Genomic DNA, 14,078 nt, shown 5'->3' on the forward strand with positions numbered 1-14,078 from the left:
CTATTCACTGGATAATTTTTCATACTGCCGCTCGCTCAAACGTGACACCAAAATCTCGGGAATAAAGGGAACTTTTGATTAAGTTTCTCGCATTTACTTCTTAATTAAGTTGTTTTATCTTAATTAGAGTTTTTATTTCTTGTTCGGGAAGCTGTAAATTTTTAGTATCCATTCCCTTCGTTAGTAGTTTCCGATTTGTAGTAACAAATGGAATATCTAAATTGAAGTGGCACGACTTTAAGGACACATTTTCTGCTTTTTCTTTATTCTGTTGAAGAATGTAAATTTCGAAAATAATACCACGTGCTCGTTGGGTCAGACTGGAGTACATCGTGAAGGTTTTGTGATTGCGCAGATTACAATGTTGGGATTACTCCATTGATTGTACTGATGTCCATGCTAAAGTTAACGATGAACAAGAAGAAACTTCTGTTCGAACCAGACTATGTTTAATCCTAGACGTCCGTGATAAGACCACTGAAGTACATTAACTTATGCCGAGAAATCGCACTTCCGTTTCCGCGAGCTAAGTGATGCTATACCGAAGTATTTTCCATCGCAGTAGGTACGTCCCCGCCAGAAGTCTTATCGTCACATTCACCAACTTGATTGTAACTGGATTAACAAACAGCCAAATTCTACCTGATAAACCTGTCATTCTCATCTTAAATCCAAAATTAGATAGTAACCGAACATTGTAGGCTGCATCTACGGGTATCTGCACCATGACGCGTTACTTGCATCTCGAATTTTAAAACCGAGCAACATTAAATGACTAAAAGTGAACAACAGGTACTATATCGAACGTCCTGTAAGTGAGTTTCACAACGGGTGGTCATTGTCATTGATTGAAATTGTAAGTAATGAACAAATGAAAGCCCCGTGTTAGCTCTCGGTAAAATTTACTCAATAAAACATATTCGTAACTGTCTTAAAACGAAACGCATGGGTCGAAATTGGGCTTTGGTAGCCAAGAAACAATGATCTCTCGCTCTCAGTAACAAAAAACTTATATTATAACTTTGAGTATGAAGCAAATTGTGATAACTCTTGGAATAACGCACCAATCATTCTTGTTGTTTTTCTTGTCTGTCTGGAACATTTTGTAGTATTCTACCGAGTACGTGAGAGAGAAAAGGTCTAGTTTTCATTACTACTCTCTGAAAGTTTACATGAAAATAAACATCGATTGACAAATATTGCATTGAATATTCTTGTTCTTATGTTTTGAAACGTTGTTTAGGTAGACGCATGAAATGTACGCAATGAAAACTACGACGTACTAAATAATTAACAAAGCTGTCGAGTATGTGAACTTTTTCCTACAACAAAGTCCAAAATAGATTTGGTAATTTTCTGGAAAAAATCAGGAGGTAGAATTTTTAATCGATACTGAACTGGATAGGTTAACATATTTTACATATAAATGCACTTCACTTATCTTCAGAATGAAGTGAAAGTGTTTGACATTGTTGGATTCGAAGATTTTGATCTCCAATCCGAATATTGAATTTTTCGATACTGACTTAGGTAATGTAAAGAACATGTGCGGCTCTAAACGGACAATGTCATAATTACAGTCACTGTCGATTGTCCGCTCCGAATCCGTCATAAAATTACAAAATTTATGATGACAAAGATATGACGTTCTTACCGTTTTGAGACTTATTTCTGCATTGGTTTGGCATCATCTTAAACCGATCGTTGTATGTTGGCCACTGGTTTAATTACCATCTTCGTTTAATGGCCCTGTTTCTTTATGCAAATTGTGCGTCACGTAAAGAAACCAAATACATATCTTAAAAACGTGAATTCGAAAATTTAGTTCTGTTACGATCAATTTTCTTACGTCTTTTATCGATAAAATGGAAAATTTCGAAGTCATTCATATTCAAATTAAGTACAATTCACGTTTAGCTAAAGAGATGGGTGAAGGTAAATATTCTCAGGTCTGATCACCTTCACAAGTTGGTCAGTAACGAGACCGAAGTGTACGCAAGACGTGCGAGTCGTTCACAGGTTTCTGTAAACTCTTGGTGATACTGTAAGTTATTAGAATCTTTGTACTCAGCAGCCGAACAAATAAGACGAAAACAACTGAGCTTGGGAGTTAAACGTATTGAATTATTGGGGTAAACTAGCTCGAACACTACGCGCAAGCGAGAGGCACCAGGAGTCTCTAAAGACTTTTTATTTCGCTCTATGAGTCTCTGTCTCTCTTCTGCTAATTAAGCTCTAAATTTCCTAAATACGCGCTCTTAAATACCCCATTGGTAAGCATGTTTGAGCTTATGGGTCAACTGACCTTGGCAGAGTAAACATATTTTAGAATGCTTTCTATAACATCAAGAAATGATTAGATATTCCAGTCTTCTCGGATAGGGACGAATAAATGGAGGTCCCGTCTCCTGCAGGGTTGGGGGCAGGAGACGTTAATTTCCCACACACGAGAATACTGTGTGATGGATGTCCTCTCCTAGGTGGGATGGGTGGGTTTACTGGGCACGCAGTAATTGACGCAAGCTGTTGCGGGGTCCCTGCCTGTCGGCGAATCTTGTTAATTGGATTAGATTAGATTAGATTACATCATCAAAACAATCTCACAAGACATTCGAAATGGACGACAAATTACTTCGTGTGCCTATGTCACGAAATTTTTTTTAGGCGTTTTCTGGTTGATAGCTGTACTTAAAATTTAAAACTATCGACCCTAGCGCCTACCGAGTTCTCCTTGACCATTTTCTTAGGCATGGAAAGTACAATTTGGCGAGCAAAAAGTGTCCTCATTTAGCGCGCGGCAAAACGATTATGTTACATAGCTTTGACGTAGTAAACTGTGAACACACGCCGGCAACTATGGTGGAGGGGGTTTCGGGGATTTCGGTTTTGCGGTTTTGACTGTCTTTTGGATCGGTTTTTCGGTTTTTGGGCCAGAAAGGTTCGGTTTTTCGGTTTTGATGTTCAGAGCGGTTTGCCGCGATTTTACGTGTTTTTGCATTCGGTTTTCGGTTTTTCCTTTTTGACCCCTTTAAAGGTGAAAATGTAGCGGTTTTGTCAGGTTTGCGTGCGGTTTTCGGTTTTGCTGCCTTTTTTCGTCGGTTTTTCGGTTTTAGAAGTTTTTTCCTCCGGTTTTGCGGTTTCCCAGAGGCCCCAATGCCCCAACTCGTGGAGAAAAAGAGAAATCAAGAATTGGTGACAAACGCATTGCGTGGCCGGAGAGGCAAATGATGTTGGCCACAAGAATAATACACATACACCGGGTATTTCTATGCACTACTTTCCAAAGGATGTAGCTTTATGGCCAAAATGGACGCGTTTTGATCGGCGACATCGAGGAGATTTTGCTCTTCAAAGTCGTCGGCTTTATGTTCCGTCCCGGCTTCGAAGAAGGCTTTTATAAACACATACCACTGGTCAAATCAGGGGACGATGGCCAATGAATTCTGCTAAAGAGAATACTGTGTGGGGCCTGTCCCCACACCGGACACGATTGTTTCACATTCTTTTTGGCTGATATTTCGTCACCGAAGAATGGTGAGCTTCTTATTGTTGCCGTTTATATCACGCGCTTGACTGATGTACTCACACTTCTTGTCTTTCCACATAACCACATTTGTGCATTTCTTATCGCAGGAAAATCCCACCAATTTTAATCTCCATCGTATTTTAATAGCAGAAATACATCATTTGTAATAAAGGTCAAGCCCTTTCCTGAGTTGACTGATATCCTGTAGCCTGAACAGAGCCGGACTGGCATAAACTGTATCAGCTCGAAGGAGCCGTGTATTCTCCCAGCCTTGGTTTCCGAAAATCCACTGACTTCACGAACCATCAGTCCCTCCCCTACCCTGAAGAAACTAAAAATTTTTGTTTCCGTTGTAGAAACAGCTTGAATATTTAAGTGAGGATCACTTAACTTCAAAGAGACATTTTCCGCTGTTTTGTGTCCGTATTCAAATATTGCAGTTTGTGTAGTAATAATAGGACCTCGCACCATCGCAAAGCTTTTTCAATTACATTCGACTACATTCTGTGATTATGAAGTTGATTACACTATAGGTCTTGTTGGTTGTCAGCATGAACTGAAATAAGAGTACTGTTGAGCCAAACGCCGCGGCTGTCTTTTCCTTGACGTACGTACAGGTTCTCTCGAAGCAGATCTCCGTGTATCAGAAATTCTCTCAAACGCTGTCTTTTCCTTGACGTACGTACAAGTTCTCTCGAAGCAGATCTCCGTGCATGAGAAGTTCTCTGGAAGCAGATCTCCGTGTATCAGAATATCGTGCATTCCCAATTTTAGTCGTTCATAGCAGAAATACCAATGGGTAATCTTAAAGCTACATTTTTGCACTTTCATATGGATCTTGACTTTGCCTCTACTTAGTGGATTGATCCACAAAAATGATATCATCCACTCAACCAACGACCGGGGTGCTGCCTCGAATTATCTGTGGTTAAACTCATCGTATAATGTACTCTCTTTCGCTGCATCGTCAGGATAATTAGCCGCTTTCTTAAACAGCCCACCTTTTTAGGCGATAAATTTTGTTTTTGTTTCATGTCGCTGTATCAAAACGAGCTGTAACCGGTTGAGAACTGCTTTGAATTGTAGGTTACGACATCTTTTTATCTTCAGTTGTCAGATTTTGGCTTAGCACCTCTCGTATTGGTGTTTTAAGGTCGTCATCAACTTGAAAACAAATGAATTACAAACTATTTATATACAAGCTCTAAATCTCAAAAGGCTCCGCCCAGTCTTTGAGAATGTCAGCCAGGTCCACTCAACCAACAAATATATAATTTAAAATCGCTTGGGTGAATAGGGTGGGTGACCATCAAATACCGTGCACCTCCGTCGGCAGTTTTTGAAGCAACATATGTGTTTCATATATAAGAACGATCCTTCGCAGTAAAGCACTATTTGAGCAATAGTGGAAATCAGACCTGAAAAAAATTTCAGGCCTGTACGGGATTCGAACCACTGACCTCTGCGATACTAGTGCAGCGCTCTACCAATTGAGCTAACAAGCCAACTGGGAGCAGGCCATCAAATCCCAGTTGGCTTGTTAGCTCAATTGGTAGAGCGCTGCACTAGTATCGCAGAGGTCAGTGTTTCGAATCCCGTACAGGCCTGAAATTTTTTTTTTTTCAGGTCTGATTTCCACTATTGCTCAAATAGTGCTTTACTGCGAAGGATCGTTCTTATATACGTCTCATAACCGCAGTTCACTCATATGTTTCATATGTTTGTTGTTGTTCGATTTATCATCTACGGGTTTATATCGAATTAATTTGATGGCCTGCTCCCAGTTGGCTTGTTAGCTCAATTGGTAGAGCGCTGCACTAGTATCGCAGAGGTCAGTGGTTCGAATCCCGTACAGGCCTGAAATTTTTTTTTTTTTTTTTCAGGTCTGATTTCCACTATTGCTCAAATAGTGCTTTACTGCGAAGGATCGTTCTTATATACGTCTCATAACCGCAGTTCACTCATATGTTTCATATGTTTGTTGTTGTTCGATTTATCATCTACGGGTTTATATCGAATTAATTTGATGGCCTGCTCCCAGTTGGCTTGTTAGCTCAATTGGTAGAGCGCTGCACTAGTATCGCAGAGGTCAGTGGTTCGAATCCCGTACAGGCCTGAAATTTTTTTTTTTTTTTTGTTCAGGTCTGATTTCCACTATTGCTCAAATAGTGCTTTACTGCGAAGGATCGTTCTTATATACGTCTCATAACCGCAGTTCACTCATATGTTTCATATGTTTGTTGTTGTTCGATATGTGTTTCAGGGAGCAAGTTATTACTTGCATAGATGATTAAGTTTAATCAGCCCGTTACCCCTCTGTACCCAAGTATACAAGTCCATGAATGACACTCAAAACAAGGGCAATAATTTCAGATAAGTGTTGCTCTCCTCGCCCTGACACAAAGACTTACAGTGCATCATAAATATTTCAATTATACAACAATTATCCCCAATTATATCATAGGCGTTCGTCTATACAATTTTTTTTCCATGTACACAGGACCATTATTCGATTGGTCATTTTCTTTATCATTGTTATAAAACAGAAGCATTTAGCCCCGTAACCTCAAAATTGAAGTTCGTCTACTGGAATAGTGGGGTGATTAAACATTTTCCACCTTAGTTTATTTGAGAGTAATTTCGTTAAAAATTGATCATTCTTCTTTTATAACTCTTATCTTTCAAAAATGACTTCGCCATTGTATTAATTCAGTTCACTGTACTTGTGACACTATATCTCAACGTTGTCCAAGAGACCAGTTGCAACCACAGGCTGCGAAAGGTGTAATTTACGTAAAGGCAAATAAAAAATACCGGAGCCACACAAAATTGAAAAAAGGAAACTTCGAATGTGACACCATGAAGGTCGAATGAGTGCGTAGGATTGATTTCACTCGGAGCTCCTGGTGCAATTGGAAGTGACTTATACTAGAAGAATCATTACACTGTAAATGAAAGGGGAAGCTCCAATATCGAGCAGAGCGAGGAGAAAAAACAAAAAAGCGTACCTCATTAGTCCAAATTCAGTGACAGGTCACACCGGTTTGTCATAGGCAGAGGTCGCGTTGCCTCAAGGAAAAGAGAAATTTCCCCAAACACAAAGGGTACAACTCAGTATATCGTTGAATTGTCTTAGTGAGTGAAATTCGTGTTATTTTGATGCTTCGTGCAGTCCCACGCTTAATTATCATTTTGTTAAAACTATGTGCGATTCAACTACTTTTAAAAATGAAGTCAATTGACCGTGCTGGATCCAGGTGGACGTGATTTGCAAATAGTGCAAGAAAGAATCAATATTCTGAGACAAATCGGTCAAGACCACCACCACGGACCACCTCGAATTATTTTGTCTGCATGATCCCGAATTAAGTGCAACATCACTAACAGATTAGGTTCAGCTGTTACACTATCAAATGAAATTCTATTCTCCAAAACTTCTGTGCTCCTTAGGTTTGTTCTAAGTCGAAAGCAAGGTCAAGGTAAGGATTTCAGTAGCACGTCAATCAAGCGAGAAACGCCGGAAAGTAGATTTGAGTTGCCGGGGAATAAGAAAGAGATTCCTCAGGTTCGTCAAACATTTGAAATGTTGATTATAACTTGCTGAAGTGGAACTTCTCTCGCATAGACGGTGATCAAGAGAGTTACGCTAAAATTAGTAAACTAGTGGAAATCCGAGCATATCTTCTCGATCTGAAATTTCTAACATCCCACTTAGATCACCAACCACTGGAACTGCCTGTTTTGCGCTAAAACTGTGTTGTTATCCCTGTTGGTCTTTTTGTAGACGTTGTTCTTTGTTCAGCTTGAAATTTAATCCCATCCAATATGGCTGAACTTAAGTACAGTTCATCTTTTCTCGATCTGTATCGACTAATCACTTGCCTAGAAGGCTTAGTAGTCTCCATGGATATTCCAGGCTTGCATCTGAAACAAATTCCCAACAAAGTTCTCAGTCCTTTAGGAAATTCCTAGGAAAAGATGTAATAGATAAGAGCGTTGAGTAGTGGGTTGAAATAGGCCACACCGTTCCCAACTCTGTTGGCTATAGTGAGTTTAATCGCTATTACAGGCGATGAAGGTAGCTTGGTGAAGACAAAGCATAAAAACAGGCAATGATATGGGCTCCAAAAGATAACAACGCTCAAGATAAGAGTTATCAGCAACTTTTTTACCCTGCCTCTTGTGCCCTCGTTCGATTCATCGCACTTATCTCGCTCATGCGTTCCGTTTCAGCGAAACAATCATCTTAACATTCACTATAATAAACCAAAGGAACTACGTGCAGGACGAGAGTGCAAGAAAGATAGCGAAGGTCTTGGTGACTGTTATCTGACAAAAGCCCAACGGAGCAGATATTCCCAGAGCCATGATCCAGATCAACAGCAAGAGAGAAACTTTGAGCTTCTTCACAAAAGCAGCATCTGCAAACTGCGCTCTGAATGGCGAGCATATCATGTACCAACGTTCAACGCTTAACGCTGTAAGACCAAACATTGATACCGCGTAGGCGACGAAGCGTACAGCCATTATAGGTCTATAAGATATGCAAAATGTTTCTCGCCTCTTTGGGCAATAGATGTTCTCGAGCATGTGCGACAATGTGCCGGACAGAAAATAAGAAATCTGCTATGGCCACGTTATGGAGAAACGCATGTACAAAACTACGCATTTTCTTGTTCGAAAGGATCGTTGACACAATCAAAAGATTTACCAAGGAAGCGAAACAGAGTACACTAAACTCCACTAACGTGAAAATCGGATGCAGGATTTCTTGCAGAGAGAGAAGCGAGGTAACATCTTCGGGTGGCAGTATTTGTGGTCCACTGAAACTCGGAGCAGGACAAATTTCCTAGCATGGCTCGGCATGGTGACCTTGACGTCGTAAGGTTGTTCATCATATTCCGTCAAGCAATTGGAATAGTTTTGAAAAACTCTTTCGTGAAAGATACAATTCTTGCAACTTGATCTCGATCCCAAACGGGTAGAATTGCTGACAGCTAATAATGACAAGCCCTTAATATAGAAAAGTTATTCGAACACTAACTCAAAACTAGACAGACAAAGTACATTTTAATCATATTTGAAAGATATAACTTCTTTGTGAATGTACCCCAAAGGTGGCAAAAATCTGCATATGAATGTAATGAAGTACACTGCTTTTATTTTAGAGATGAGGTCAATTCTTATTGAAAAATAGGTTGTTATCCTTGCGACAGTTCATTCGCATCTTGACTTTTTGTATTTTTTTTTTCGATTCCCTCGAGAAAAGGAAGAGAAAGGAAAATACTGCCACATTATCTTAAATACCTTAATGTTTTGAAGTAAATGAAAAAATATTCCTTGACAACTTTGTCCACGCTATTTATTTGGCAGTGATTATCAAAATGGGTATAACTGACAGTCAATAAAAACGAACAACTTGAGGTGCAAATCCAACTTCCGTACTAAATTAGGTGTCTATGATAAGCTATGCCAGTGTGTTTCAGGTCTACTCGCCTGGAATAATCGTTTTACACAGCAGACGCAGTAGTATAGCAAGTCTGTATGGCGTAAACCGAACGGCCTGAGTCCGAGTGTCTCGGCCGAGTGAGATCTAATTAGTTATTCATACCGCGTAGGTGCGCGAGAGGGGTTTTTAGGGTTTATGCATATAGCGTAGGTGCATGAGGGGTTTAGGGTCTTGGGTTTAGGGTTTAGGGTTTTAGGGTTGTTTTAGGGTTAGGGTTAAATTTCACGTAGGTTCGTGAGTAGGGTTTCAGGTTTAAAAATTAACGGTACAGAAAAGTACAAAGGAAACAAAAGAATCCAAGATGGCGGAGGAATTAAGTACAACATTTGGTTTTTTGCATATGATTTATTTGTTCACACAGCACGATATTTGATTTGTAAATAGGGACAAAAGATAGAAAAGCTGTCATCATGCCTCGGAAAAACTGATGGAAAGTAGATTGTTCTCCCACGTTGGAATCATAGGTTTATGGCAACTTCCGCGCGGTCTGGGTCCGAGTTATTCGGCCGAGTGGGTTCTAATTAAATATTCATACGGCGTAGGTGCGCGAGGAGGGTTTTAGGGTTTATTCATGCGGCGTAGGTGCACGAGGGGTCTAGGGTTGTTGGGGTTTAGGGCTGTTGGAGTTAGGGTTGTTGGGGTTAGGGTTGTTGTGGAGGCTACGGTTAGATTTCACGTAGGTTCGTGTGTAGGGTTTTTACGCATCTCATTTTAAAAAATAACGGTACAAAAAAGTACGATGGGAACAAAAGAATCCAAGATGGCGGAGGGATTAACTCCAACACACTGTTTTCGCATACGTAATGTTTATTCTCACACAACACAGGGAAAAGAGAATGGACCCTATATTACGCGTTTGGGTATCACGGGTAGGACATACTGATCGAACCGACTAAGACTATGGGCAGAAGTTGTATTTATAAGAGTCCCAAAAGGTTTTCACACGCATGTGGTACAGGTTATTCAGGATGCATGACTTTTACGTTTAAAAAATGAGTGTCGTCTAAAACGCAAGTTTGGTAAACAAGAATAGACACGCAAGATTTTTGCATATTTCACAAAAGACGGTTATTTGTCACACAGCACGTTGTCATACAAGGTCTTTAGAGCGAAGAACTTGAAAAGTGACATAGACCAAAAATGAAGGCATCAGTTGACAGTATAACCGATGGAATGTATTTTTTTCTCCCACTTCTTGGTCGTAGGTTTCAATTTCCTTGATGTAGGTAGTCACTTGTTTGCGCATGACGCCGAGATCATGTGTAGCGGTTTTTCTCTTTGACTATGGCTAATAATTCCTCTAATATGGCTCTTGCCCCTGGAGGGTTTTCTTTCATGTCTTTGCCCAAGTGAGTTAAAAAAGAGTTCTTTAGAGGACGCAAAAAAAAACGGTTATCGCACCAAATTAGTGACATGAGAAAGTCAGGAGGAGGAGGAATCTTACGAGCATTATAACGCACTGCTCAATCTGTAAGAGATGTACGATCGTAAGACACAGGAACTGACAAGCTGTCAAAGTGTTCGGGTAGACCTTGTCGCTATAAACTCTTGGTCAGTATTATAATGTCTGACTTTTACGATTTCTCCTGTGATTGCGGTCAATGCGAATGCTGTGTACTAAAAGGAGAAGAAATAGAGAGAAGCGTTTTGGCAGGACAATTTGAAATAATAAGAGCACTCCAGAAACCAAAGTGGATAGTCGAAATATGAGTGTTTATCATGAATGATACACAGTATCACGCAACTACCCATACCGGTTCTAGGACAATAGAGTATCCACACTTGAAAATTAGAAGGAAATGTATGAGAGATGTAGGAAGGAAACACAAATTAAAAGCGTTGAATAAATCCTGGTTTAGGGTTAGATTGCGTAGGTTATAGGAGCGTCTTTTTTTCATAATTTGAAAAAATAAAGGTCATCTAAGATGGTGTAAAAACAATAAAAATAATGAAACCTAAGATGGTGTTTAATCCTCCCTTAAGGAAAATGATTTCAAGATAAAATTAGTATTCAAAAAACGTTCATTTTAGAATAAAAGGAAAAATAAATTGTCGTGACCAGGATTTGAACCAGGGTTATTGCGGTCACTCACACGACCACACCCCTAATTCTCACCCTAAGCCCAATTCCCATATTAAACACAAAATAAAAACCCTAACAGTCAAACATCAGAGTGAGACAAACAATGGAAACAATAAAACGCAAGATGGCGACTCATACTTCCAATGGTAAAAGTGATTTCAAGATGTCATTAGCATTCGTATCGTGTAAAAAAAATCGAGAATAAAAGAGGTTTGTTTCCGCCTAAACCCTATGATGGGATGTGAATAATTCATCCCACTCCAATAAAGTGAAAATAGTTCTGATGGTGATCACTCAGTTCATGAGTATTCAAAATTCTCTGAAAATGAACAATGATCCGTTCGAAGTATAAACATGCGATGGCTTTCTTCTCAATAAAAATGTTTACTTTAGTTCAAATCTTAATTAAAAATAAACTGTAACGCGTGAGTGTGATCACTAGCAGTGACGAAAGTGTTTTAAATTCTATACAAAATTCCGCAAGTGAGGAAAAAAACAACGATACATCGATGCAATTCAATGACAATGATTCGAAGAGAAATAATTAAATCTCCCGTTTAAAAAAATTATCAGAAAAAAATCGAACGAAAAGGATAGTCAAGAACGCAGCACCATTCTCATGAACATTCCCATTTCTCGGGAAAAATGAACCATAGAGCAAACAAACCGGGGGAAAATACGAAATGCCAGCAGGCGTTGTAACCTAGGTAGTCTCATTATTATCTGACCATCAAATTTTAATCAAGTCATAGCATCCTTACATGTTTTTCGGATCAAAGTCAATGATCTGTCTGTCCAAATTGGTTCCGAGTTATGACGTGTGTCATTCAATGATAGACCAATGGAAATCTAGCAATGGATTTGTAAGAGTGGCTATGAGTTGGAATGGTATGATCCTACATTGGACCAAACTGATGATGAAGAAAGTTCGATTTCATCGAATCAGACAAGTGGTGTATCTCACTGAAGTTCATCCCTACATAGAAGTCGAAGAGAAGGTAACTACAATCAAAACCTTTCCTGGATACTCCGTTTAAACACTAAATAAAAGCGGTAAAAGAGAGGCAACATAGCAAGTACATATATACAAGCACGTTTTACACAAAACCTCGACATCTATATGTGATAAAGCGATTGGCAGAATTACAAGGAGCATAATTCAAAGACTTATTTAGCTCATATGATATGGACTTGCTTTACATGTGACGAAACGTGACTAAAACGTGGAAACATTGCCACGGGCGACCGCATTCCGGACGAGCGCGCAGGAGCAGGAAAGAGGAAGAGAAGGAAAGAGTGTAAATAGAATGATTTAGTATCACTGTAATAAACTGTTTAAACTGTCACATTTGTTAGTGATAATGTCTTACCACGAGTGTGGAGAATTGAGGAGGAGGAATGAGGACGAATGAGGAGGAGGAGGAAAGAGGATGAGGAATGAGGAGGAAAGAGGAGGAATGAGGAGGTGGAGGAAAGAGGAGGAGGAATGAGGAGGAAAGAGGAGGAATGAGGGGGTGGAGGAAAGAGGAGGAGGAATGAGGAGGAAAGAGGAGGAATGAGGGGGTGGAGGAAAGAGGAGGAGGGATGAGGAGGAAAGAGGAGGAGGGATGAGGAGGAAAGAGGAGGAATGAGGAGGAGGAGGAAAGAGGAGGAGGAATGAGGAGGAAAGAGGAGAAATGAGGAGGAGGAATGAGGAGGAGGAGGAAGGAGGAGGAATGAGGAGGAGGAATGAGGAGGAGGAATGAGGAGGAGGAGGAGGAGGAAAGAGGAGTAGGAATGAGGAGGAGGAATGAGGAGGAGGAAGGGGAGGAGGAAAGAGGAGGAGGAAAGAGGAGGAAGAAGAGGAGGAGGAGGAAGAAGAATAGAAAATATATGATCCCACATGAACGAGATGGACAGTTCTGTTTCGTATATAAGAAAAGTAAACATTTGGTTCTATATTTTAAAGTTTGTTAGACACAACGGAGAAGGATGTATACAATATGATAAAACTCGAAGTGTCTACTTCCACACTCATTTCTTACCTGCTCACGCAGAGTGTGGACGATGGCAAGTACTCAGGATCTTTCCGCGGTTCTAAAGTCGTATCGACAAAAAATGCATGCTGTTCATGCTCGTGTAAAGTATCAGGAAAATGTGTTCAAGGAATATAAAAAACATGCTGAGAATGGAACGATTCCCAAAAGATTGAAATCAATGAAGAGTTACCCTAAGATGCAAAGTCCTGAAGCTCAGAAACGTGTCAATGAAGCATACCATCAAGTAGAATGTACGGTCTTAGATCAAGCGATTCAAGAGATTGAAAAGAATCTTGCCGCACACAAAGAACAATATCAATCCTTGCTACAACAGCGACAAAGTGAGCGACAAGTACTGGAAGGCAGGAAAGAAAAGACACCCAAGATATCTCACCACACACGGGTGAAAACTGTGAAAAATCAGGATGAATACTCATTTCTCCTATGAGAGGTAAATAAATGTTCGTGAAAGTCTGAAATAAAGAAAAAAAACTATCGCAACAAAACGCCTTCAAGGAAAAACGAATGGTTTGATTGTGTTTATTCGCAAGCCTAAAAATTCGATCAACTTTCCATCTAATACAAAAAAAAAGTAGTGGCTTTTATTGAAATCTTATACTGACTACAGGCAGGTGCCTCTGACACTAGATAATTGACAATTATTCACCACCGTGGAGGTAAATATCCTTCTTTTCTAACGACAGGAGGTGACACGTTCAAGTACTTCGGACCACAAAAGGACTAAAATAGATTGGTTTAATTCTATCAATATTCCAGAACTGGTCGGAAATAGTCAAACTTTTGATGCGCAATTTTGTCTCTTAGGTTGCTCCAAGCTGAATTATAATTTCTTATCACTTACGAGCTAATCAATCAGTGCATACGACAAGCATCAGTTCTTCATTGGCGTCTTATACATTGACACCGGACACTTAGCAAATG

This window comes from Stylophora pistillata, chromosome 10 (assembly GCF_964205215.1).
Source record: "Stylophora pistillata chromosome 10, jaStyPist1.2, whole genome shotgun sequence".
Lineage (NCBI taxonomy): Eukaryota > Metazoa > Cnidaria > Anthozoa > Scleractinia > Pocilloporidae > Stylophora > Stylophora pistillata.